The sequence below is a fragment of the Nycticebus coucang genome, chromosome 9 (assembly GCF_027406575.1).
Source record: "Nycticebus coucang isolate mNycCou1 chromosome 9, mNycCou1.pri, whole genome shotgun sequence".
Classification (NCBI taxonomy): Eukaryota; Metazoa; Chordata; class Mammalia; order Primates; family Lorisidae; genus Nycticebus; species Nycticebus coucang.
The window spans coordinates 33,128,167-33,154,706 of NC_069788.1; the positions used below are offsets into that span (position 1 = coordinate 33,128,167).

Here is a 26,540-nt window from a genome sequence, read left to right on the forward strand (position 1 = left end):
AAGAGCTCTGCTCTCGGTGCAGTCCCTCATGAATGCAGGCTGATGCAGCCTCTGCCATTTAGATCATCATCAGCCAAAATAAATCTCACAGGTCCTGCCAACTTTATGGGGGTGGTGAAATGTCTCCAAGCAAGAGACCTAGAATACCTATGATCTGAACTAAAGACCACGTCTTTGTTGGAAGTTTGAAGTCTCTAGGAAGTTTCATCATTTTTCAGGAAAGGTAGAAAAGAAGGGTTAATGAAAATTGGGATTTTGATCATTGGTCTGGATGGATGTGAGGCAAGAGACATGAATGTTGTTGAAGATAAACTATGAAGTTCAGGTGGAAAGGGAAGGAAGCGAAGACAGAAGAAGTCTGATCAGAAGGAATAGTCAGCTGGAGGACTGGACTCTTTTTATGCTTAAAAGTGCCATGGGGGGGGGGGGGCAGCGCCTGTGGCTCAAAGGAATAGAGCACTGGCCCCATACACTGGAGGTGGTGGGTTCAAAGCTGGCCCCAGCCAAAATCTGCAAGCAAACAAACAAAAAAGTGTGCTGGGAATACGTAGGTGAGAGAGTGCAGAGGGTAGAAGGCTGTGGTTCAATTTAAAAGTTCAGTGGACAAATGATTGGGGCAGATGATAATGTTCCAGGTGGGAGCGGGAGGCATGGCTGAAATGATGGGAGGTGAAGAGAATGAAGTTCTGCTGGGAATTTTGATGCTATTTTAATACAAATGCGAGATCACCCATCTTGCAGAACATCCTTGTGGAGATAGTCATTGTGGCACCTGTGGTCCCTCCTCCTTCTTATCTAAAGGAAAGAAATCAGCATAGATTATAATTTAATTTTTACTTAACAGCCCGAAACAGAAAAAGAATTAACGTATTTCCTAGAAGAATTGCAGAACTCAATGGTAATGCCCCTGGAAATTTGTAATTCAAGCAAGAAATGGGGGAGCAAGGGCCATTAAAATTTAAATCAGAAAGTCACCTGCCAAAAATTAAGTGTGCATTAAGTCAGAGCTTGCACTCATTTAGAGGTAAGTCACATTTCTGTGACCTTTTAAGTGGCATTCTGGCGGTGTATTTTGCTGCTGTAGGGATCCTGGACAGCACTGGCAAGTAAGATGGAAGTGAGCATCCGGCCGCTAGGGCCACCCCCACTCACCTCGTCACGAAGCAGGCCTGGGGCCTGGGATCGGCCTTGTGGTTATCCACACTGGATGTGACCACAACATCCAGCTTCCAGAAGCACCATAGCTTTTGTTAGTAAAATGATTTTGGAAACCATGTCTCCATCTTTCTCCATTGATATTGGGTTTGAGTAATTAACTTATCAAAGTTGTATCATTAGTTTTAAAACATTCCATTTTGGCATTTTAATAAGTAGCCACAGATTGTTATTGACAAGGGTACAACTTGTATAAACCGTTTCCTTGACGAAATGCCTATTACTTTCTACAAAACAATAATATGGCCGTGTTATCATTTGAGAGATCACTACGTGCCAGGTACATGGCTAAGCTCATTTCCTTCTTCCACTTATTTAAATGTCATAATAATCCAGTGAGTTAGGTTTGTCTCTATTATTATTCCAGTTTTACAAATGAGAAAACTGGATCTTGGTGAGACAGAGTAATCTTACCTGAGGTCACATGGCTAGTAAGTGGCAGAGGCAGAATTTGCACCCAGGGACTCTGCCTGCAGGATGTGTCCTCAGAACTATGAAACAGCACTGCATTCTTCTTAAAGAAAAATTACTACCTACAAGAAAGAACACCCTGTCATCATCATAATCTATCTCCATTCTCGGTTCTCTCTTAACTCTTAAGAAGAAAGAGGTTAGTTTCATAGGTAGGTACGCCAGCCTGCGCCTGTATTCCCAGCTACTCAGAAGGCCCAGGCAGGAGGATCCCTTAAGCTCAGAAGTTCAGGGTCCAACCTGGGCGACACAGTGAGACCTTTACCTCTAAAAATAATTTTTAAAAGTTGTTTGTTTGCTGTATAGACTGGGAAGAGAAAAGCAATTGGTGTGTACTCCTCAGGGCTGCTTCCTCCTCAGCTTTCTCTTCCAAAACAACCTCCTACCCTCTTCCCATCTGCCTCTGAAGGAACTGTGTGACAGACTGGCCTAGAATGAGACCTGCCAGATGCAGGAAAGAGATGTTCACAGTTAAAAATACACCGTTTTAGTAAGGACCTGTACGTGTAAATGTTGAACAAATGGTATAAGTTTGAGTGGTGTCTCGTAGCATACATTGTCTGTGGACAGCAATTGGCTTTTTTACATTTTTTGAGTAGTCTTCTATGTTATATTGTTTTTTCACAAACACAGCCCTGATCCATGGAGACAGAGTAGGCTGTGGCGTAAGGAAGACTTGTGGATTTTCCCTTCTAGTGGACGGAAAAACTAGCTAAATACACATTATCTTTATTTTAAGCTTTTTCTTCAGGTGACTTACAATTTGGGGAAGAATTATTAAAAAGAGAAGGAGGAAAGGGGATCTGGTGTTTACTTCTCAGGGCATGTGAATTTGCCTTTGATTTTGTTGTTGCTGAAGACAAGCTTGTATAGAATCATAATACGTAAATGCAGATACCTGCCTAACATCCTGGCTTGACTACTCACTAGTGAGACTAAACCCAGGAGGAGAAATTTCACAGTATGAGACTCTGTAGGATGTCCAGTGAGTGGTGAAGATAGCCTTCTGGGTGAGATTGTTTAGGTGAGAAGTTCTCTTGAGAACAGGAAAAAAAAACAAAACGGAACATGTAAGTAAATTTCTAACTTCTATTGGCAAGAAAACTTCCCTCACACATTAATTTATGGAGCCTCAGTAAAAAAAAGCACAGAAAAGCTGATAAGATCCATTCAGTGGTTTTTATCTTCATTATTTATCTATAATTCATTGTTTCCAGAACTCATTACACACCTCTGCAGAACCCTAAAGGTCGCAGAAGCACATTATGGAAGATACTGGACTAGAGAAGCTGTGCGTGACAGAGACAGTGGAAGCCTCTGAAAGTCAGGTGCTACCACATTCCCAGAACCTTGACAGTTACCTGGGGTCATGTGAGTAGCTGGGGCCAGAGGTGACAGATGTCAGTTCCAAGCTGAAATACATATATATGAATATCAATAGACCTTTTTCCCTTCTTCCGCTGAAGCCTTAATGGGGGAGCTATGTCACAATCTGCAGGCACAGCCCCCACCAGCCTGGGTCACTGAGTGAGTGGGGAGAAGTCCTCTCTCACAACGCACTCTGGACTTACAGCACGAGAGAGAGGCACCGATGATTGCCCACACAACATAAACTAGCCTCATTGAACAATCCTGAAAAGGAAGTTTTTGATGTCTATTCTTTTTTTATTCCCTTAGTACGCTCTTCTCAAATCTGATTTCATTTAGAGGAATAAATAGTTTCAGCATGCTGAACACACCAGCTCAAGGGTACCAATGTGATTCTACTAAAATGATTTCATGGATGTGCTATGCAGTAATGTTTTGTAGGTCACAACATAACATTGCAGTCAAAATTATATGTTGGCTGTTGTACTCTAATTTCTGAGCAATTGACTGGTTTATTAAATAGAAAAGAATTCTCACACAAAATAATTTCTAAGTGAGTCCCATTGGTTATTATCCCATGTTAATGAGATTTCCAACTATATATATATATATATATATTTGAGCACCTGCTTAGACTTACAGAGAGTGAAGCACAGAGGTTCAGAATAGAAACTTCAATACCCAGTAATTTGCATTAAAAATCTGATTCTGTCACATCTTACTCAACCTCCCTAAGCTATAGTGACTAAGGCACGCTTCTCTGGTTTCTGTGGCTTGCCTTAGTCTCCTAACACAAAGCCTAGCATATGGTATATTGGCCAAAGGATATAAACTTTCAGTAATAAGATGAATAAATTCTAGAGATCCAGTGTACAACATGGTGATTATAGTTAATAATACTGTATGGTTTACTTGCAATTTGCAATAAAAATGTTTTTAAATTGACTGTGGTAATGGCTGTACAACTCTGTGAATATACAAAAGCCATTGACTCCTACGCTTTAAATGAGTGAATTGTATGGCATGTCAATTATATCTCCACAAAGCTGTTAAAAAAGGTTTGTGTGAAGAATAAGCAATGTGTAGTAAGTCTGACTCTTAGAATACAAGACAGATGTGCAAAAATTATAACTTTTAAAATAATTTATAAAATACCACTATTCCTGAATCTGAGGTCCTGTTCTTATGGGCCAGCTGCAAATTCTCTGAAAAATTAATTCCAAGGGTCCCTATCCTTCCCAGAATCCCAGAATTAGGAATGTTATCTGATGTCTAGCAAGAGGGAGCAGCGTCTCACAGCATTTCACACCTGCCCCTGGCATCACTGCTGCCCCCTGAACTCCCACAATGCCTGTGGCTTCTGGGCATGACTAAGCACAGGTAGGAACACTGAAGTCTGCTTCCTCCGTTACACCTCTCAGGACTCTGGTCTCCAAGGCTCAGCCGCCTCACCCCTTACTCATCTAGTGGAAGGTGTTTGTAATCTAGGGAGAATCTCTTTTTGCTGCCTCCTTCTACAAGCTTTACTGTGACATCCTAAAAACCAAAGTTAGTCTTGATGGCTCATAAAATCCACAGTTTGTCTAAATTACAGGGGCAGAAATGGATTAAACTTAAAGTATTTCCAGAAAGTAACAGAAATAATTCTGTTCCTCCAGTGCAGCAAAGGGAAGAACAAATAGAACAATTAAATTGCTATATTAGAGCATGCTGAAGGTTTCTATATTGTGACATAGTGATGCCATGAGTTAATGATATTAATAATAAGTTAGTAAGCTATTAGTAATTACTAATACTATACTAGTAATAAGTTAATACTAGACATTGGCTGGTTCTGACTTTGTCTTTGCCATGGTGTAAGGACAGGCTTTGCTCTTCTTTCTTATAAGAACCAAACTTCTAAGGAGATATTGATTTTGGTCTTCAGTTTCATGGAATGTGACAAACGGATTCATAAAATAATCAATCTGAAATTGTTTATAATACTTCATTGAGTGACTTTAGGTAAGAAACCAGGGATTCTTATTTTCTAGTTGCCTACATGAGTGGAAATAAATAATATTTTTTTTTCAACTTATTTCTTCATCAAAAGAAATGGAAGCAGAGTTTTCACTGAAGAAAAAGAGCTCTAGGGCAACATTTTTCATTGCAACACTGAACAGAAACAAGCCACTGTCCTGCTAAGAGCGCTCGGTAGAGAGAAGGAAGGCCTCCTTCCTGGAATGAATGGAAAGGCTTAGAAGGCAACACTCCAAACCACGTCCCTGTCGCACAGCGTAGCGGCTCCTTATGGTCTTTTTCCTCTACAACACGAGAAGGCTGGGTTAGACCAAAGGAGCTGGAAGACCGTCCACGTGTCGCTCATCCTACGATTGCTATACATACATGGTTGTGCAAAAGAATTGCATCAGTCGGTGTCCATTGAAGGCAGCATTTGTGGGATTAATAAACCACTCTTATAGGTCTTCTGCATCTTTTGTCATGAAGAGGGTAAGTTCTAGGCAGCTCAAAGCTGTGGAAAGAGCACTGAATTCAAACCCAAACCTCCCCATCCTTACCCTCACTCACTAGGAGCTAGCTCTGTTTCTACTTGACCTCTCCTTGGGTACAACAGGGATACCTGCTACCTTGCCCTACTCTTAGATCAAATCACTTTGTGAACTCTGTGGCCTACCAAATGCCATCTGGTTAGAAGACATACTAATGATTAAGAACATTTCTGTTTCATGTTTTCTTGTGAACTGAAGTCAATATTTGCTACAGCTCTCAGCACTGTCAGACCCAAGAAAATTCCAGCTGTCATTTTTTGGGATATCTATTTGTGTTTTATCTCTAGTAGCTGGAAGCACTGGCTGATTCTCCTTTGTAGTTTTAGATGAATGAGCTTCTTATCTGACATCTAGGTATTTCACATTCTCCTAAGCCAGTTTGCTGTGAATAGCTTCAGTTTTTTCCTAACTAAATTTTTAGAGGTCTCCAACTCTTCTGCTTTCTGCTATGGAAGAGCCCACAATGAATCCTGGAACTGCTTTTTTTCCCCTGAAAATGCTCTTTGGGGGGAGATCCAGATCAAAACTAAACATAAATGATGAAAATGGTGGTTTAGTGCCCAACTTTCATTTTCAGCATTCTTTTCCCAGGCCATATTCATTTGTTATCTGGCCAAAAGGAAAAACAAGTATAAAAGAAAATAAAAGGAAGGCATTATCCCCCCATAAGTCACAGCCTGAAACATAAATGGACTAAACTTCATAAAAATGTTTCTAGGTGAGCTTCGAAACCACAATCTAATTTCTAAGACTCTATACATTTTGTTGGGCTTTTTCCATATCGTAATGTGTCATTCAAAGTGGCTTCGTGGAAAACCAGAGACTATGTTTGAAGACCTTCATTCATTCATCATCTGCAAGGAACCTAAAGAAGGAACTGAGGTGAGAGGGAGACGGAGAGTGAGCGAGAGCACGCCCTGCCCTCAAGGGTGCCCCTAGGAATGGAGAAATTAGACTATATTTCTCTCCAGCATCCTTCTAACATCATGTACCTATCACAACCCTTTGAGGGAAGTTTGAACATTATCTCCATTTTTCAAAGAGGAAACTGAGGCACAGAGAAATTGGGTAACTTGCCTAAAGTCACACAAGTTGTAGACGGCAGGTCAGGATTCAATTCAGGCATTTTTGTTGCAGCATCTGTGCTCTTAACTTTGCCTTTGCCTGCTCGTTGACAGTCACTGTCACTGCTTTGCCCCCGGCAAGTATTTCAGATACTACATCGAAACCTTCCAAATTCCCACAGCTCTAAACAGTAAGTAGGCAATTATCTCTTCCAGTAATTTCTAAGCCCAAGCATATCTGAGACATTTTAATATCATGGAACATCATTGTCCACCAAGAGGGTGATTTGGTGCATTTTCAGTTTTTACTCTAAAAATCTGTTTTCTCTAAGTGTTTTCATGCTTTCTGTACTGCTGTCAGTAACATAATCAGGGAAAGGCGACAAGCTAACAGGGGGCGTTCACTTTGTCTAGCTCATTAGTCATGTTTTCTAGATTCTTCAATGATCTCATTCCAAAAATAGCTGCTCAATTCCGTCAACATTCCATTATTCCACAAGACCAATGTTCAGGATTGTGATTTGACATGTGGTTGATGGCAATGCAGCAGATGCTATAGAATTTGGATATATTTCCAACAAAACAGCCACCATTGGCAACAATTAGTGTTTATAATGTTTGATAGTGTAGTTGAGGAAAAAAAGAGACCATTCAACTTTCCACACATTCTTTCAGGCAATTAGGTGTTACGAAATATTGCTCTTATTAGAGTATCAGCCCACTGCCTGCTTCCCTTCTCAACATTCATTCATTACTCCTACCAAATAACTATCTCTCTCTCTCCTCTCCTCTCCTTTCTGAAATATGGGCACACAACCTTATGATAAGATTATATGAATAAAATTAAACAATAAAAATAGACCAACACATTATTAAACACAATAGATGCTGAAATAACTGCTGCTGTCAAAATCTGACCATGCCTCAAGAGTTGTGTCACCCCTGAGCCCTGGGCATCACATCCCCACTTCCCGAGTCCAGAGGAGAGGCTATCATCTCAAATGTGCCCTCAGCCCTTTTAAATGTTGATGTCTACACCTTCTTTCAAAAAGTGGAAACTGCAGACCCCTCGCTTTGTGTCTTTTCCCTTTTATACAGTAACACTTTCTCCTGTCCCTAGATTTCCTTTGTTGAGCAAGGAGCCTCTTCCAATCTCTTGAGGTCTCCATAAACTTTTTCACGATACATACTGGCTTCCTTTTCATTTTGGAAACATGTGACCAAATAGAATGTAGACAAAGTGATGTATATCAGCAGTAACCAACCTTTTCGGCATCAGGGTCTGGTTTTATGGGAGACAACTTTTCCATGGATGAGGGTTACGGGGTGTTGTTTCAGGAAAACTTAAGTACGTTACACTTCTTGTGCACTTTATTTCTGTAAGTATTACATTGCAATATATCATAATTTTACAACGTGCCATAATGTAGAATCAATGAGAACCCTATGCTTGTTTTCCCACAACTAAATGATTCCAAATGCTAGCATCACCACCTCAGCTCCACTTCAGATCATCAGGCATTAGATTCTCAGAAAGAGCATGCAGCCTCGATCAGTGTGGTAGGTGTGCACTCCTATGAGAATCTAATGCTGAGGATCTTGCTGCTCTGACAGGAGGTGGAGCTCAGGCAATGATGAGAGCTATGGGGAGTGGCTATGAATACAAATGAAGCTTCACTCACCTCCTGCTGTGCAGCAGGGTTCCTAACAGGCGATGGATGGGTACCTGTCCATGGCCCAGGGCTTGGAGACCACAGATGTACATGACTTCTAGGCCTGGCCCATAAGAAAAAAACAAAACCCTTCTGTGTATGACTCTGCTTTTTTCTCCATCTACCAGCAGGATCAACAGGATTCAGGGTATCAGTGAGCAGCTCTGAGGCCCCAGGGGACGGTGGGACAACAGATGTAAGAAGCGTGGGTTCCCGAATGGCTGTGTAGAAAAGGGTCACCTCCTCCCCATACAACCCACTTTGAAATGTAAAGACAGTTAGTTTCAGCAGATAGCTCACATAGCTTTCCTGTATGCTTACATAAGAGTTGTATAATCTAATTTAAATGTTATGTTGTCCTTTGGATCAGATTTAAATAAGCTTCAACATCACTTAAAAATTACTCTGTCACCATGCCATGGAGAAAACTAAACTGAGTTTTCTCAGTTTGAAGCACAAATGCCATAAAGTGAAATAAACCCAAACTAATTTAGACCAGTTTAAAAATTTGATTTGATGTACCATAGCTCGTCCATCAATAAACGGAGTGGAGTGCAATATGTTTATATTATCTTCCCAAATTCTACGTCCTATTTTTATGGGTCTTCAAGAGCTTTGTCCCAACAAGCTTGTTTTGTAATTCTGAGTTCCTTCAGAAAGTGGCTTCATATTTAAAATGTCATGTTTCATTGTTGCTAAGCATCCATTTGGTGCAAATTAATAATAACACAAACACTACCTCCAAAAGTCATAAACAGGATGGGGCTGGGAAGAGGGGTACTAGAATTACTGCCCTCTGACTTGAAAATACCGGGAGGCTTCATGCGTGAATCTCTACAACAGGGGTTTTCTTTTCTGTTTTGGCTTCTGTTCTGGTAAATAAGAAAGTAAGAATGGCAAATTGTGAATGTTAAGTTCTCAGAGGTTGATTAACTCTTCTGTAATACAGTGTGAAAGGCTCATCTGCAGAAGGTAAAAGCTGGCAGGTGATGAAGGATGGCAGCCCCAGGACTGAGTTCACTGCAGTGTGAAAGGAAAAGAAAGGACTCGGCGCTGTCACATGAGCCCTGGGACCCACAAGTGGAGCCAAGGGTCAGTTACCAAAAGGGTGACACATGTGGGAACCTGAACCAGAAGGCAGCTGCCAAACCGAAAGATTACACAATGGAGGAGTGAGTTCAGGCCTAACAAAGATGCAGCTAACCCCGGTGACAGTTTAGGGAGAATCTCAGGTCAAATTCATGTAGCCCACGTGAATCCCAAGCAGAAGGCTCGCCCTTACTATTCAGCTCCACCCCGCAGGCTTGATGGGCCCTGAGGGCTTCTGCATATTCGGAGTGGGGAACAGAGGAAGTGGAGGGGCAGGAGGTACTAACAGCTAACACACGGCAAGTCAGACCTGGCAGAAGCAAAGGCACAGGGGATTACCAGGTAATGTGCTGATTTCATGCTGCCCCTACAGGACGGAAAGCTGATGTGAGCTGAGTACAGGAAATGCACAGGGCCCACAAGGTGGAGTCTGGGACACTAAGCTGGCTCCTCCCGGGGCCCTGGCTGTGGCTGATGGAAGACGTTGATGGAGTAGAGCTGGTCATCTTCCCACACTAGCCTGGCTCCTCCCCCGTCTCCCCACATCATGTAGTCTCCTTTTCTCTCTTTCCCCCATGACATTTCTTCGTTATTTCTCCTTCATCCTTTCTCTTCCTCTGTCAGAGAATCCTTTTCTGATCCAGGGGTTGGAGGGAACAGAAGACTTTCTAATTCTCAAGTTTTATTTTTCTCCCATTTCTTTGGCCAAAGCAATGCACACACCCCAGCCCACTATCAATGTAGTGAGCATTACAGCTCGCTTTCAGGGACCAGCCTTCGTCCCAATGGCACCTCCTTCCAACTCAGCTGCTGTGGGCAGGATTGGACCTGGAGATTGGTGAGAGGCCAAGTTACTCTGGATGGAGGGGTCAAGGGAGCAGAGGGAAAGCATTTTGATTTGAGAATGGAAAGAAATATTGTGGCCAGGCACAAATCTCAGGAAGATTTTGGCCTCTGTGAGGAAATGAAAAGAAGGCACATTTGTTAACCTTGGCAGAAAGATTAGTAAGTATTAACTCATAACAAATTTAGTTAATAAATGACCTGCTGTTTTGATCAAGTTCACTTAAAAGGGACAATTGTTACTGGCTTATTATATCCAACAGGAACTGTGCACCTTAGTTTTATGGATTGGGGTGGAAATGACAACAGAATGCAAAAAAGAAATCTTTGGGGAAAAGTGTATTGAATGAGCAAGGAGACCTCTGTAATTACCTAGACTTTGGCAAATACTACTTGAAGGTCAATTGAAGAGTTTCAGTCTATCTTTAAAAGGAATCTTCTTCTTATTCCTGATGATGGTGGTTGTTTTTGTGCTACTTCAGTTCCTTCTCCTCCCCCTCTTCTTTCCCTCCTCTCCTTCCTTTTCTCCTCCCCCTCTTCTTTCCCTCCTCCCCTTCCATTTCTCCTCCCCTTCTTCTTTCCCTCCTCTCCTTCCTTTTCTCCTCCCCCTCTTCTTTCCCTCCTCCCCTTCCATTTCTCCTCCCCTTCTTCTTTCCCTCCTCTCCTTCCTTTTCTCCTCCCCCTCTTCTTTCCCTCCTCTCCTTCCTTTTCTCCTCCCCCTCTTCTTTCCCTCCTCCCCTTCCTTTTCTCCTCCCCCTCTTCTTTCCCTCCTCCCCTTCCTTTTCTCCTCCCCCTCTTCTTTCCCTCCTCTCCTTCCTTTTCTCCTCCCCCTCTTCTTTCCCTCCTCCCCTTCCTTTTCTCCTCCCCCTCTTCTTTCCCTCCTCTCCTTCCTTTTCTCCTCCCCTTCTTCTTTCCCTCCTCCCCTTCCTTTTCTCCTCCCCCTCTTCTTTCCCTCCTCCCCTTCCTTTTCTCCTCCCCCTCTTCTTTCCCTCCTCCCCTTCCTTTTCTCCTCCCCCTCTTCTTTCCCTCCTCCCCTTCCTTTTCTCCTCCCCCTCTTCTTTCCCTCCTCTCCTTCCTTTTCTCCTCCCCTTCTTCTTTCCCTCCTCCCCTTCCTTTTCTCCTCCCCCTCTTCTTTCCCTCCTCCCCTTCCATTTCTCCTCCCCTTCTTCTTTCCCTCCTCTCCTTCCTTTTCTCCTCCCCCTCTTCTTTCCCTCCTCTCCTTCCTTTTCTCCTCCCCCTCTTCTTTCCCTCCTCCCCTTCCTTTTCTCCTCCCCCTCTTCTTTCCCTCCTCCCCTTCCTTTTCTCCTCCCCCTCTTCTTTCCCTCCTCTCCTTCCTTTTCTCCTCCCCCTCTTCTTTCCCTCCTCCCCTTCCTTTTCTCCTCCCCCTCTTCTTTCCCTCCTCTCCTTCCTTTTCTCCTCCCCTTCTTCTTTCCCTCCTCCCCTTCCTTTTCTCCTCCCCCTCTTCTTTCCCTCCTCCCCTTCCTTTTCTCCTCCCCCTCTTCTTTCCCTCCTCCCCTTCCTTTTCTCCTCCCCCTCTTCTTTCCCTCCTCTCCTTCCTTTTCTCCTCCCCTTCTTCTTTCCCTCCTCCCCTTCCTTTTCTCCTCCCCCTCTTCTTTCCCTCCTCCCCTTCCTTTTCTCCTCCCCCTCTTCTTTCCCTCCTCCCCTTCCTTTTCTCCTCCCCCTCTTCTTTCCCTCCTCCCCTTCCTTTTCTCCTCCCCTTCTTCTTCCTTTCCTCTTTCCCTCCTTCATTCTTCTCTTCTCTTCTCCCCTTCATCCTCTTCCTCCTTTCTTCCTCCTCTTCCTGCTCCTCTTTCTTTTTCTTCCTCCTCTTCTCTTCTTTCCTTCTTCCTTATTATTCTTTTCCTCATCACTATTTATTCTACCACTTTCAAATGTATTAGGGTGTTTGGTCATTTCTCAAGGGATTCTTTCAAACATACCTTTTTAATAAATGAAAATATATGCTGATAATGTCCATTAGGATTGCATTTGACTGTATATAATGGAAAAATCCAAAGTAACAGTGATATAAACGTGTAAGGCCTCATTATTATACATTAAAGAAGTCAGAGCCCCACAGTCCAGGACTGGTTTGATACTTCATGGTGTCATCAACCTGACACATCAAAGGGCAAAAAGACTTGATAAGGTCATATATTAAGTTAGTGGCAGAACTTGGACTGCTGGAAAACAAGACAAATTTTGTAACTTGAACAGTAAAACTCCAAGTGATTTCCAAATTTAACTCATTTTGCACTTGCCTTTATTCTCATTTTCCTCTTTCCTCATTTCTTTTGAATCCTTTCTTTGTTTTATCTTCCCTTTGCAGCACCCATATAATGAAATACACCACTTGGTCTTATTCATCAGGGAGATAGCAAGTGTCAGAAATACAGAAGTCGCTGCCTATGAGGTGCTGCAGGCAGCTGCTGATGGCCCTGAAAAGATCTGTGCGGGGTATTAAGAAGCATAGCCCAGAGCTTGGAAAGGAAGCATAAATGCAAAACCCAATTAGAGAAAATTCTCATGGTTCAAAATGCAAGAGCCTATTGACTTAAGTCATTTTGGGGTGCTTCTGGCTATTTTTCTTTATTAATAGCTATTGGATTATACTAATACCAAGTAGACAGAGAGTATGGTAGAAAGAATGTGGGTTTTACTTCAGATCTACTGTGCTTATATCAGACACTACGTATCTACAAGCGTCTTGTGAAAACTATCTTCCTAACCTCACTTTCCTCATGTGTTAAATGGAGGTAGTCATCCCCACTCCACAGCGTGGTTTTCGGGATTAAATGAGACAATGTATAGGAACTTCGGGACCTTCAATTTCAAGCAAATAACTATAAACTACAAAACAACCCAAGTCATATGAATATGCTGTTTACAAAATTAGGTAAATTAGTTATTGATAATTTGAATTTTAAAGAATAGCTAAAATTGTTTAAAATATGACACCCCCAAAGGAAATCCAATTCAAGGAGTGAACTGACATCTTACTCAGAGTTCAGTAAAGTTTTGATGAATGAATGAATGCGTAAATGAATGAAACAACATTCTATTCTATATGTACTGGGCCCTGTAGCAACTACCGGAAATTTAGTATCCAACTTTCATGAATCTTAGATTCTAAGTCTACATAAACCAATAAAATGATTTCAAATAATGGTTAAGTGCAATGAGGAAAATTAAACAAGATTGTATAATAAAAATTGACCCAAAGAACGTGAAGGGGGCAAAAAGAGCTTTAGATTGGATAGTCGGAGATGTCCTGAGTGATAGGAAAGAGCCAGTCATGGAAAGATCTAGAGTTGGTGAAGATTTCCTCAACAAGCACTATCTATATGGATTTGAATACATCAATAGAAATCTATGTAGCTCATTTTGCAAGCATTTTACTCAGTTATTGGCTAGTTATAGGTGTACAGGTGTATATGAGGCTTCCATCTGAGATCCTACAAACCTTGGAAGTCCTGAGACTTTAGAGTCTCCAAAGAATTAACTTTGAAATTTTTTTTTGACATAAGAGGACATTTTAATGCCAAAATATTAGGAAGCACATAATAAAATAACACTAAAAAAAAAGAGTCAAATAAATCTAGCTTTATGTTAAAAAAAACTTCACTGTTCTGTGTTCCTTTTTTCTCATTTCAAAGCAGTCTAGTGGCCACATCACCCCACATGGGCACCATGTCCATGCCCCATGATTTGGGAACCTGCTCTTCCAAGCAGCCACTTCGTAAATATTTGTTGAAATACTGAATTCCAGACTCCAGCTACATCTTCCTGAGCAAGACTGGGCCTGCAGCCTGTGATGGTGGGGTCTTCAGCCAAGTGTGCAGCATTCCTTAGTCTCACTTGTGGCTCTGTGCTTCCACACAAAGCCAGGAGGCCTTTTGGACAGAGGAACACAGGAAGCAGCATAGCAGCCTGGATGGGGACAGACCTGGATTTGAATCTTGACTCACCAGGTGCTCCATCACTCTACGCCTCAGCTTTCTCATCTATAAACCAGAGATGTTGACAACTAGCCATGATCGAGGTGATAGTGGTCTGTGGGGTATGGGTCGTGGATGTGGCCCACGGTGTAAATCCTCCGGTGCTCACAGGATGTGGGAGAAGAGATTGTCCGAGTAGGTTGTTCCCTCTTCTGAGAGGAGTTAGAAGAACTGTCTGTTGCTGTTGTAAAAACATCATCGTCGCCAAGCTCAGCTTCGTTATGGATGGTGGAAGATGATGTTGTTGAACCTTCTATAAGGTCTTCGATTGCTTTCCTCACTCCCCTGTCAAAGGCTCGAGAATCAGCAGGGCTTTGGAAAGTCAGTCCAAACTTCCTATATCGACCTTCCAGTGATGAAACGTTGGATTGGCTTTGGTGTAGACTAAGTCCTTTCTTACATAGCATTCCAATACCACCAGGTTGTCTTTCTGTTGTTCACCATGGATGAGAAAGCCGCTGTGTCCACTGCCTTCAGGGTGCACGACCTTACAGACCCCGGCGCGACTGATCCTGCCTCCTTCCTGTGGGAACCATCCCCCGCTGGAGTCATCTCTGGTCATAACCATAGCCTTGACACGCACAATATAGCTGTCATCGTCCGGGTGTGTTTCTTCGGTCATTTTCTTGTTCACCTAGATGCCTGTCCCGCGGAGGGCAGCTTTGCTCCCTTCATCTTCCTGTCCACTCACCCCCCTCAACTTTGAAATTTTTATATTGGGAAGTATTTTCTAAAGGATATCCCAGGAAATATAAGAAGATAATAGTAGATGTACTTGTCAAAAAAGAAAATAAAAAGTTCTTTTGTCAAAATACACTTCGGGACCCGGTCTATGAACTGGGTGCATTAAAGTCTTGGAGAAGTTCTAAAGCAGAGTAACATGTTTTAGGTATTCCAATGTTTTCCTGACATTTAAAAAATTCATTTTTTCCCTCTTTCTGTACACTTATTAACATCAATATGCATCTTTGGAAATACTGTTATATTATAGAAGATAAAGCTTTGGCACAAAAGGAAAAGGTAAAAGATAATCCTTGGGTGGGCATGGTGGCTCCTGGGTTCAATCCTTGGACTCTGGGAGGCTGAGGTAGAGGAGTTTGAGACCAGTCTGAGTAAGAGTGAAAGCCCTATCTGTTTTAAAGTAGAAAAAAATTACTTGGATGTTATGGTGTGTACCTATAATTTTAGCTTGGGAGGCTGGGGTAGGAGGAGCCCTTGAACCCAGGAGTTTGAGGTTGCTGTGAGCTAGGCTGACACCAGGGCACTCTAACCTGGGGCAACAGATAGAGACTCTATCTCTAAAATAAAAAAGGAAAAGATAATCCTTTGGCCATAAACCTTGCTATTACAAAATGTCCTATTTATACAAACTTATCAGAAACTTAAAATAATTTCAAGATATTATATTTACATGCATTACCTACTTTGGCTAAACTCATTGACCTGAGTTAAATTTAGTGTTTTGGTTGCTGGAGGTTTTCAAAGTTGTTCTGCTCTAACAGTGGAATGTATTTGGGCTTCCTCTACTTCTTCCCGAGAGTTAACAATAGGCATGCAGATCTGTTTCGTATTTTGTCTTGGTTTGTTTTGTTGGCATAAAGCAAGCAGTGGGTCATGACGGAAACTTCATGAACTTTGAACATGTTAACACCACCCTTAGCTCCATCACTCCATCACTTACAAGAGATGATTTTAGGCAAATTATTCAAACTCTCCAAACTTCACTGTTCTCATCTGCAAATGCAGGTTGTAATAGACATATCCTACTTTCTGGAGGACAAGTCAAGCTGGTGTCAGGGGCTTGGAGGAGAGTGTCATTCTAGTCCCTTTCTGAAATGTTTTCCTGGGGACAATATATTTTTCCCTCTGAAAGTCTTTTTAAACTCCCACTGGAGTTTGGCTGGGAAACACAGAATGTTTACTGTTTGTTTCTACAACGATGACCCATGGAGTGCTTATTTAATGAATCAATGAGGCAAAATTAGTGCCCTGTGTTATAGGTGTGGAATGAGCTATTCAGTCAAAGTCATGTCATTGCATGATGTTCTAAGCCAGGACTTGTCTAGATACTTGACTTTGCTATCTCACCTGAATCAAGCTGACAGGAATCCCTGACCAATGAAAGAGAGTCTCTCCTTCGCTCCCTAAAATGTTCTGAAGATATAAAAAATCTCAGCAAGTAAATGATTGAATTCATCACATCAGCTGTTTAATAATAACCATGGACCTCCTCCAACTGTGTTCCCACTAGTACCTCATGGAGAGGATCAGCCTAGCACTTGGATGATTACACTATTTCCAGTGGACCACACACAACCAAATGCAACAGTATAACGTTGGCAATTATAACTGATTAAGTTAAGAACACCATTTTAGATGATTGTTTAACAAAAATATTTTTAGGCCTCAGAGAATGTCCATAAGGGATTTTAAGCCCGCTTGCAAAGAGCGCTACTATATCACAGAATGTTCTAAGTTCTCAGGAACAGCCTCATAAGTCATTCCTAATATTAACCCAAAGTTGAACTGGTGGTATGTTCCCTTGGTGTGACTGTGTAGTCTTAATCTTAATGTTGATTTTAGAGCTGTGGAATATAAAAATGGAACCATACTTTTGGCATGCAGAGGAGGAGGCTGTGCGTCATGGGGAACTAGGGGATTTGAGGCATTCCACTGCACATTCTCCCTTCCAGGATGCTTTGCCTTTTGATAGGAAATGGGTTTAATTGTTGAATGCATTCTGTTTCATCATAATGCTACAGAAAAAAATAAAACATGAGCACAGTAGGAAGGAGCCTGGACTTGAAACGCCAGAGATTTACTACAGGTTCTGGTATGATGCTGCCATTTATCTACGTTGGACAAGTCACTCCCTGACTTTTATTTTGGTCTTCCATAAAATGAAGATTTCCTAGATTATTTTCAAGATGACTTCCAGTTTTCTGATTCTATTGTATCATAGTCCAAAATTAATTTTTGGCTTTTTTCTAATTTGTCAAGACATTTAGGTATCTTACTTTTACAAGATTGAACAATTAAATGTGCAAACTTATCCCAGAAAAGGTGCTACACACCTCATTGCTGAATTTCACTACAGTCACCTTGAAGTACTCCCCTTGGGAATCTGTGCACCAATGTCAGTGTCTAGCTCACCATTAAAAACGATTTTGGAACAGCCATCAGAGCTGTTGTCGTATGAGATCTGACAATTAAGTTTGTGAGTTCTTCCTAGAAAAAGTGCTTTGAAGAGTGGATAGGTGCTGGCATTGGTGCATAGCTTCTCAAGGGGAGAACTTCAAAGATGACTGTAGTGATATTCACTAGTGATAAGCCATCTTGTACTTTTTCTAGGATGAGTTCATGAACATAATCGTCAGACTTCCTAAGCTTCTTCACCAGTTTGCTTTCTGTTAAGTCTTTTACAAAAAGCTCAAGTTATTCCAGTGTCCACAGGGCTCCTACTGGAGTATTTAGGGAGAGGTTAGTTGGTGTTTGTGATGGTAAAGGCAAAACATCCCTTTCCCAAATCACAAAGATCATGAGGTTGAGCCTTCAGGTCAAAGTGTTGGTCTTTGTCTATACCTAATACAGCCACCACACTGAGTTCCAGTTGCTGGCAAAGTACACTTGATCAGTAACTGGTGACTCTTTGATCAATAAAAATTGTCTTTTACTATCTTTGTGACCTGAACAATATGTAGGCATTACTGGGACAGTGAGAGAAATTAAAGTCGTTGTCTCTATTACTAAGGTCTTCATAATTCAGCTAGAGTGAAAAGGCTATGCAGAGAACCAGGCAGTAACATAGACAAGAAGATAGTGTGAAGGTTCAATTGTGTGACTGAAAATTTGTGCAGTGGCCGGGTGCAGTGGCTCATGCCTGTAATTCCAGTACTCTGGGAGGCTGAGGTGGGTAGATTGCCTGAGATCAGGAGTTCAAGACCAACCTGAGCAGAATAATACCCCATCTCTAAAAATAGGTGGGTGTTGTGGTAGGTATCTGTAGTTCTAGCTACTCAGGAGGCTTAGGCAAGAAGATCATTTGAGCCCAAGCGTTTGAGGTTGCTATGATGCCATTACACTCTACCAAGGGGTCACAAAGTGAGACTCTGTCTCAAAAAAAAAAAAAAAAAAAAAAAAAGAAAGAAAAAAGAAAAGTGCAGGAAAATTCTTAGAAGGGAGTACTTATTGTGGAAAATAATTTATATAATGCTGCATGGAAACATTGCTAAACTATTAATAGTGGAAAGAATCAGGTTGGGAATGGCAGGTGTAATGACTGAGGAAAGTCATAGGGAAAAAAATACAAAAAAGATATGGGTAGGGATTGGTTTGCCATTATCTCATCTTGTGAACTGAACCTTGCCAAACAATGGCTCCAAAGGGAAAACGTGAATTGCTAGACATACATCCAAGAATGAAGAACTTTCCTGAAACAAAAGGGGAAGGAAATTCACACAGGAAGGTACAATTCTATCTGAAATTAGAAAATCCAGTAATTAACTTGACTTTTACTTAGCAATTGTAATGGTTGCATTTATCCCAGGGACCTTCTTGAAGCATCAAGATGGAAAGGTGGCTGTGGTTAGTTCAAGTCCCATGAGTCTAGAAAGGTTCCAGTCATAGTAATTTTCTTTTTTAAACTAGAAGGGACACTGCGATTACTCACATCTTCATTTATAATAGGGAAGTCTATAATCGGAGAAGTCTAAGTGACTCATCCAAGGTCATCAAAACCATTTGTATATAAGAGTTGGGTTCTAATTTTACTATCATGTCCTTCTTTTAATGAAAAATGTTGATATTATTTTTCCCAACCATCATAATGATAAAATCCCTTCCTGATCCTATCTAAACATAATTATTTAGCATCTTATATGTACCCAAAAATTACACAAAGAATACATATTTCTTGTGGAAACATTTAAAAAAAATACAGGTAAGCACAAAAAGGAAGATGAAAGTCACTTGCAATTCTGTCCTCAGAGAAAGCCATGTGCTCTTCCTGTGCATTATAAACACATTTTTATTCTAAAAATGGTATTTTACTATTTTATTGTGTGCTGGTTTTCATGTAATAGTTGTAAGCAAGTTTTTATGTGAATGCATATAATTCTATGTCTTCATTCTTGTTGGTACCAAAAAAAAAAAAAAGGAGTTGGAGCCATTCCTGGTGAATGGCTTAAACCCATTGTGTAAAATGAAGTTTCTCCAAACTCCTGACCTTGCTTGAAAAAAATGCATTTGGCTGTAGATACACAGAAATGTGAAGCTCTTCCCCTTTTAAAAACTGATGGTATTATCAACTCCTATTTTAAGCTTGTTTATGGAACTAGAATAATACTGAACATAGATATACAAAGGTGATTACAGCAGTTCAAATTTGACCTTCGAAAAATCTTTCCCTGTATAAACAAAGTCTGGAATGTTTTAAAACTTCTAAGACAGTCAATTTCCTTTTTTATTTATCATATACCCAAGTCAACAAGGAATGTACATTATATTTCAAGAGTAAGAAATGAAAATGCTTTGATTCCTTAACCACATGTGGAGGATGAGTCTTTGGACACTAGGGCAGGTTCCTTGCCTCAAACCCAGTGGCTCTGCTGGACTCTGAGGAACACCGCACAGCCTCCCCTGACTTCTCTGCATTGATAAATTTGCTCCATTAGGCTGTTTCTTCACTGACCCACACCCATTCTGATTTCCTTCCCATTTCCATATGTTTATACCCATAATGTAAACCCAGGGATTATCTGTCCTCTCCTTTTCCAGGCCCAGCTGCCCGGTTCCCCAGTGCAGCCATCCTGGTGATTCATCCTTATACCTTTACCTGGAACTCACTGGCTCTGAGAGTGCAGCTGGCATGGTGGAGCATGTCCACTCTGTTTCTTGGTTTTTGTATCTCTGCTAAGCCTGAGAGGTCCTTTAGGCAGATGCTGTGTTTCAGCTTTCATTTATCTTTTACATAGCAATGTGTGTATATTGCATATTTAAAAGTCAGGAAATGTTTATTGATTTATGAATGATTGAGGGAGGGAAGAAAATCCTATTTCTGCCTTTTTCTTCTTACTTGTTAAACCTTAGAAAATTTCCTTAACCTCTGAGAGTCTTTCCACTCTTGGAAATAAAGTGAAACCACCTACCCTATAAGGTTGCCATAAAAGAGAAAGGTTCACAAATGGAGTCAACAAATGACAGCCATCATCGGAAGGATCAGTGGGTTTCTTTCAATTCATTAAAGACCAATGAAATTAAAATATGACCCAGGCTCTATAATAATTACAAATTCCAACCCTCAGAACCATGTCCAGCATTCTCAAAAGTAAATATATATATACTTACACCTGGTGTGCACATGTAGCATATAATAACTGCTTACATATGGTGCATGTATACAGGATATAATATATACTTAGATATATTAAGTATAGTAAGATAGTATATATAAAAGATGGCTTTATGTATATATGTTGTTACTACAGCCTACAGCCTACTCTCAAGACTGGAAATAAGTATGTTCCCTTGAATGTTCTAGACTTCCTTTACCCTAAACTTTATACTCACACACACGTTTGCATATGCATGTAAAAATTCTTATGTTCTATACGTTTGAATGAGTGGTACACATGTGAGTAAGTGTCCATAATTATGCACTATATTACATGGCGTATGTCCAACTCAGTGAAAACTTTTTGGTTGCAAGTGGCCTAAAAACACTCAGACTGACTTTAAGAGGGGGACACGTATATTGCAGATGCTGCTACAGTGTCGTAATTTAATTAGTCTTGTAAACATAAAATACACTTCCCATGGCTGATATAGAAGGAAATATCAAGGCAAATGAAGGTTTTGGAGCTCTTAGAATGGAATCCAGAGTAGGTAAGTTGGTAATGGTGGTAAGAAATTTTAAAAACTGAAGTTTTAAAGGGTACAGGTATTTGAGAGAGGGTTGGAAAACACATCAAGGAGGTGGTGACTCAAAAAGCTTTAATGCTTCTGAAAAGTAAAAACTGCAAAGCGTCGGATTCACTTTCTCTTACGTATGGAGTTTCATAGCAACAAATGTGATTGGATTTGGGGGATCTTATTTGCAAATTTAATATATGTGAATATAAAAATAGTTTCCTCTACTTTTGAGTCAAATTCAGAAGGAAGGAAGGAAAGAAAGATGGAAGAAAGGCAGGAAGGAAGAGAAGCAGGAAGAGGAGAAAGAACGAGGGGAAAGGGAGGAGGGAAGAGGAAGGGAGGGAGTGACAGAATCGGGTTACGAACATAAATTAGGTTTGGGGCGGCCCCTGTGGCTCAGTCGGTGGGGCGCCGGCCCCATATACCGAGGGTGGCGGGTTCAAACCCGGCCCTGGCTGAACTGCAACCAAAAAATAGCCGGGCGTTGTGGCGAGCGCCTGTAGTCCCATCTACTCGGGAGGCTGAGGCAAGAGAATCGCTTAAGCCCAGGAGTTGGAGGTTGCTGTGAGCTGTGTGAGGCCACGGCACTTTACCAAGGGCCATAAAGTGAGACTCTGTCTCTACAAAAAAAAATAAAAATAAAAATAAAAATAAAAATAAAAAAATAAATTAGGTTTAGATCCAAATAATTAAATACCATTAACATTCAGATTAAGTTGTAAAAGAAGCAAGAAATCTGAATGTGAGGAGAATCCCCAGACTTTTAAATAAGTATATTACACAACATAACCTATACTATGATCCCATGTTGTTTTGATGAGTGTCTCATTCTTAGGACTTTTCCACAAGTTTGAAGTTATTTCCAAACACTGTTAAAAAGAATGAAATGCAAATCAAAGCCACAATGAGCTGTCACCACACCCCTGTTATTATAAAAAAGCCAAGCAATAACAAGTGTTGGCAGAAACATGGAGAAAGGAAACTTGTGTACACTATTGGCAAGAATATAAATTGGTACAGCCATTATGAAAGACAGCATGGAGGGTTCTCAAAAATGAAAAGTAGAACTACCAACATGATTCAGTCATCCACTTCTGGGTAATTGAATGAAATTAAAGGAAGGAAATGAAATCGGTATCTTAAAGAGATATCTGCACTCCCATGTTCATCGTTGCATTATTCACAATAGCCAAGATATGGAATGGAAGGGAATCAACCTAAATGTACGTCAACAGACAGATGGACCAAGAAAATCTGAATTATCTAAATATAGGTCATGGAGTATTATTCAGCCCTAATATGAAGAAGGAAATCCTGCACATGAATGACCTGGAGAACATTATGCTAAAGTGAAATAATCCAGACGTAGAAAGACAAATACAGCATGAAATCATTTATTTGTAGAATCTAAAAGAAATTGAACTAATAGAAGCAGAGAGTGCAAGAATATTTGCCAGGAGCTGGGGGGAGGGAAATGGAGAGATGGTGACCAAAGGTTACAGACTTCCAATTATTTGATGAATAAGTTCTAGGGATCTAATGTAACACACAGTGACTATAGTTAATGATACTACATTGCAAACTTTAAATTTGCTGACACAATAGATCTTAAGTGGTCTCACTACAAAAACTTTATAGCTATGTGAGGTGATGGATACACTGGGGGTGCCAAAATATGTTTAAGAGATCTCGTCAGGAGTAAAACTTCCCCAAATAGATGTGTGTAGCCTGTCCGGGTACATTTGACCAGGAACGGTAGAGAAAAACTATATCAGTTTTAAGACATATGTTAAAATTGTTTTTTAAAAATTTTGAATTATTTTTGGATAATAAATAATGCCTGTAAGTGTTTTGAAAGCCAAGTTGACACAAATGGTCACAGATTTATCTAACCTTCCTTCTCTACGTTGACCTCTGGCTTCCATGACCCAGCCTCGGCCTCCTCCTTCTCAAGCTCCCTGGACACCCAGCGTCTCCTCCTCCTCTGACCCTGAAGCACTTACATTTGGAACTTGGCAACTGCTGCCTTGTGATGTTAGATAGCAGAGTATTCTGCTTCTCAGAGAAGTTATCAGCTAAGTACCCAGGAGATATGAGTGCACTGCCTGACCAACATTAGGCTGTGGCTGGTTCCATGTCAGGATTTTAACCAAAACATTGAAGCAGAAAGCCTAGGCTTTGACACCTTTCTGTGGTAGGACAGTGCAAGCAGACGCGGCCATGTCGGGGACGTCTTACTTCATCACATTCTGACACTGAAGTGGTTCAGAGCAGCTGCCTGGTTCTGTGGAACCAGCCTCTGCCTCAGTTTCCTCATATGTAAAATGAGGACAATAATGCTGCTCATATCAGAGGGTCCATGTGACAGTTAAATCAAATTAATCATGTAAAGCTCAACCCTTGAGAGTATATTGTGTCTGGCACTCAATAAATATCAGCTGTTAGCTCTTATTATAAAGAATAGCATGTTTTTTTCTCATTATAAAAGTAATTCAGATAATTTAGAATACCAATATAAGGAAAATAAGGAATCAAAAATCTCCCATAATCTCAAGGCTCAATTATAAAATTCTCAGTTATAATCATTGTTAATCTTCTGATGTTTTTTTCAATTTGAGTCTCTCTCTGTCTTCCTCTATGTTTGTATTCATATATATTTTAGCCCTTTTTACAACAACAACCAAAAGACATCATACTGTATAGGACTTGATAGACTGTCTTATGCACTTATAATATGGTGAGCATTTTTCATGTAATCAAGTATTTAGATGAACATTTATAAATGTTCTTGAATTATTTGGAAAACAACTAAACTTACGAGGGCAGATTTGGCAGTTTGAAGTATTAAGTGTCTTTCAGATGAGTCAACGCAGAGAATGGAAACATGAGAAAATGTAATTTTATATTCTAAATATTCACACAGTATAATTAGGAAAAGGCAAGAGTGTATAGAGCTTTTAAAGTACTAAAAATAGTATTTGGGACATTTAGAAATCTGGCCAAGTTCTTCTTTTAGGAGGAATTTGATTACTTAATTTTATAAAATAAAGTATGAAATTATTTCCCCTCATTTTTAATTTCATGTATATTAATGGAAAAAGAAATAGTTGTACTTTATTCCAAGAACAAAAAGATTTCGAGCTAGTGCTTTGAATACTTTTACAAATTTAGCCATGATCTGACCAAGCAAATGTGTTCCTCTGGCTCTTTGGGAGTCTGATTGCTTGGTCTTGCCAGACAAAGGAGTGGTTGGTCAGACCTCATAGAGGAAGCACTTCTGAGCATGTCCATGAGGGAGCACATCATGGATAAGCTTGCAGAGAAGCATGGTGTTGAAGCAACAGTGATGCGTATTTCCGCTCCACTCATGACTCAGAAGCCAGGTGCCTGGGGTCCAGTCTTGCCATTTTACCAATACTGCAACCTCAGACAAGTCCTTACCTTCTGGGTGTCTCAGTTTCCTCCTGGGTGTACCTCCCTCAGGGAGTTTTAGTGGCCCACACTAGACTGTGTGCAGAGTTCTTGGAACAAGGCTGGTATACCCAGAGTGCATGCTCAGTAAACATTAGCACTATCACAGCATCATCAGTAATTATTGCTTATTACTGTCTTGTGATTTCCCAGACCTGCGTGCTCAGCTCCAGATATCCCTGGATGAAAAAGCAAGTCGGCAGGTAGGGAGCTCCTACCCAGCCATCTCCAGGTGTGTGTGTCCACAGAGAAAGTCGGCAGGTAGGGAGCTCCTACCCAGCCATCTCCAGGTGTGTGTGTCCACAGAGAAAGTCGGCAGGTAGGGAGCTCCTACCAGCCATCTCCAGGTGTGTGTGTCCACAGAGAAAGTCGGCAGGTAGGGAGCTCCTACCCAGCCATCTCCAGGTGTGTGTGTCCACAGAGAAAGTCGGCAGGTAGGGAGCTCCTACCCAGCCATCTCCAGGTGTGTGTGTCCACAGAGAAAGTCGGCAGGTAGGGAGCTCCTACCCAGCCATCTCCAGGTGTGTGTGTCCACAGAGAAAGTCGGCAGGTAGGGAGCTCCTACCCAGCCATCTCCAGGTGTGTGTGTCCACAGAGAAAGTCGGCAGGTAGGGAGCTCCTACCCAGCCATCTCCAGGTGTGTGTGTCCACAGAGAAAGTCGGCAGGTAGGGAGCTCCTACCCAGCCATCTCCAGGTGTGTGTGTCCACAGAGAAAGTCGGCAGGTAGGGAGCTCCTACCCAGCCATCTCCAGGTGTGTGTGTCCACAGAGAAAGTCGGCAGGTAGGGAGCTCCTACCCAGCCATCTCCAGGTGTGTGTGTCCACAGAGAAAGTCGGCAGGTAGGGAGCTCCTACCCAGCCATCTCCAGGTGTGTGTGTCCACAGAGAAAGTCGGCAGGTAGGGAGCTCCTACCCAGCCATCTCCAGGTGTGTGTGTCCACAGAGAAAGTCGGCAGGTAGGGAGCTCCTACCCAGCCATCTCCAGGTGTGTGTGTCCACAGAGAAAGTCGGCAGGTAGGGAGCTCCTACCCAGCCATCTCCAGGTGTGTGTGTCCACAGAGAAAGTCGGCAGGTAGGGAGCTCCTACCCAGCCATCTCCAGGTGTGTGTGTCCACAGAGAAAGTCGGCAGGTAGGGAGCTCCTACCCAGCCATCTCCAGGTGTGTGTGTCCACAGAGAAAGTCGGCAGGTAGGGAGCTCCTACCCAGCCATCTCCAGGTGTGTGTGTCCACAGAGAAAGTCGGCAGGTAGGGAGCTCCTACCCAGCCATCTCCAGGTGTGTGTGTCCACAGAGAAAGTCGGCAGGTAGGGAGCTCCTACCCAGCCATCTCCAGGTGTGTGTGTCCACAGAGAAAGTCGGCAGGTAGGGAGCTCCTACCCAGCCATCTCCAGGTGTGTGTGTCCACAGAGAAAGTCGGCAGGTAGGGAGCTCCTACCCAGCCATCTCCAGGTGTGTGTGTCCACAGAGAAAGTCGGCAGGTAGGGAGCTCCTACCCAGCCATCTCCAGGTGTGTGTGTCCACAGAGAAAGTCGGCAGGTAGGGAGCTCCTACCCAGCCATCTCCAGGTGTGTGTGTCCACAGAGAAAGTCGGCAGGTAGGGAGCTCCTACCCAGCCATCTCCAGGTGTGTGTGTCCACAGAGAAAGTCGGCAGGTAGGGAGCTCCTACCCAGCCATCTCCAGGTGTGTGTGTCCACAGAGAAAGTCGGCAGGTAGGGAGCTCCTACCCAGCCATCTCCAGGTGTGTGTGTCCACAGAGAAAGTCGGCAGGTAGGGAGCTCCTACCCAGCCATCTCCAGGTGTGTGTGTCCACAGAGAAAGTCGGCAGGTAGGGAGCTCCTACCCAGCCATCT

At 41.9% G+C, this 26,540-nt stretch overlaps 1 protein-coding gene and 1 pseudogene across 1 annotated transcript in view; both read right to left on the reverse strand.

The window, feature by feature from the left end:
* Nucleotides 1-26,540, reverse strand: part of LOC128594932 (cuticle collagen 7-like) — a 62,354-nt gene that overhangs the window by 2,647 nt on the left and 33,167 nt on the right. The gene's annotated exons all lie outside the window — the stretch shown is intronic.
* LOC128594931 (sprouty-related, EVH1 domain-containing protein 2-like) lies at nucleotides 13,920-15,644 on the reverse strand (annotated as a pseudogene).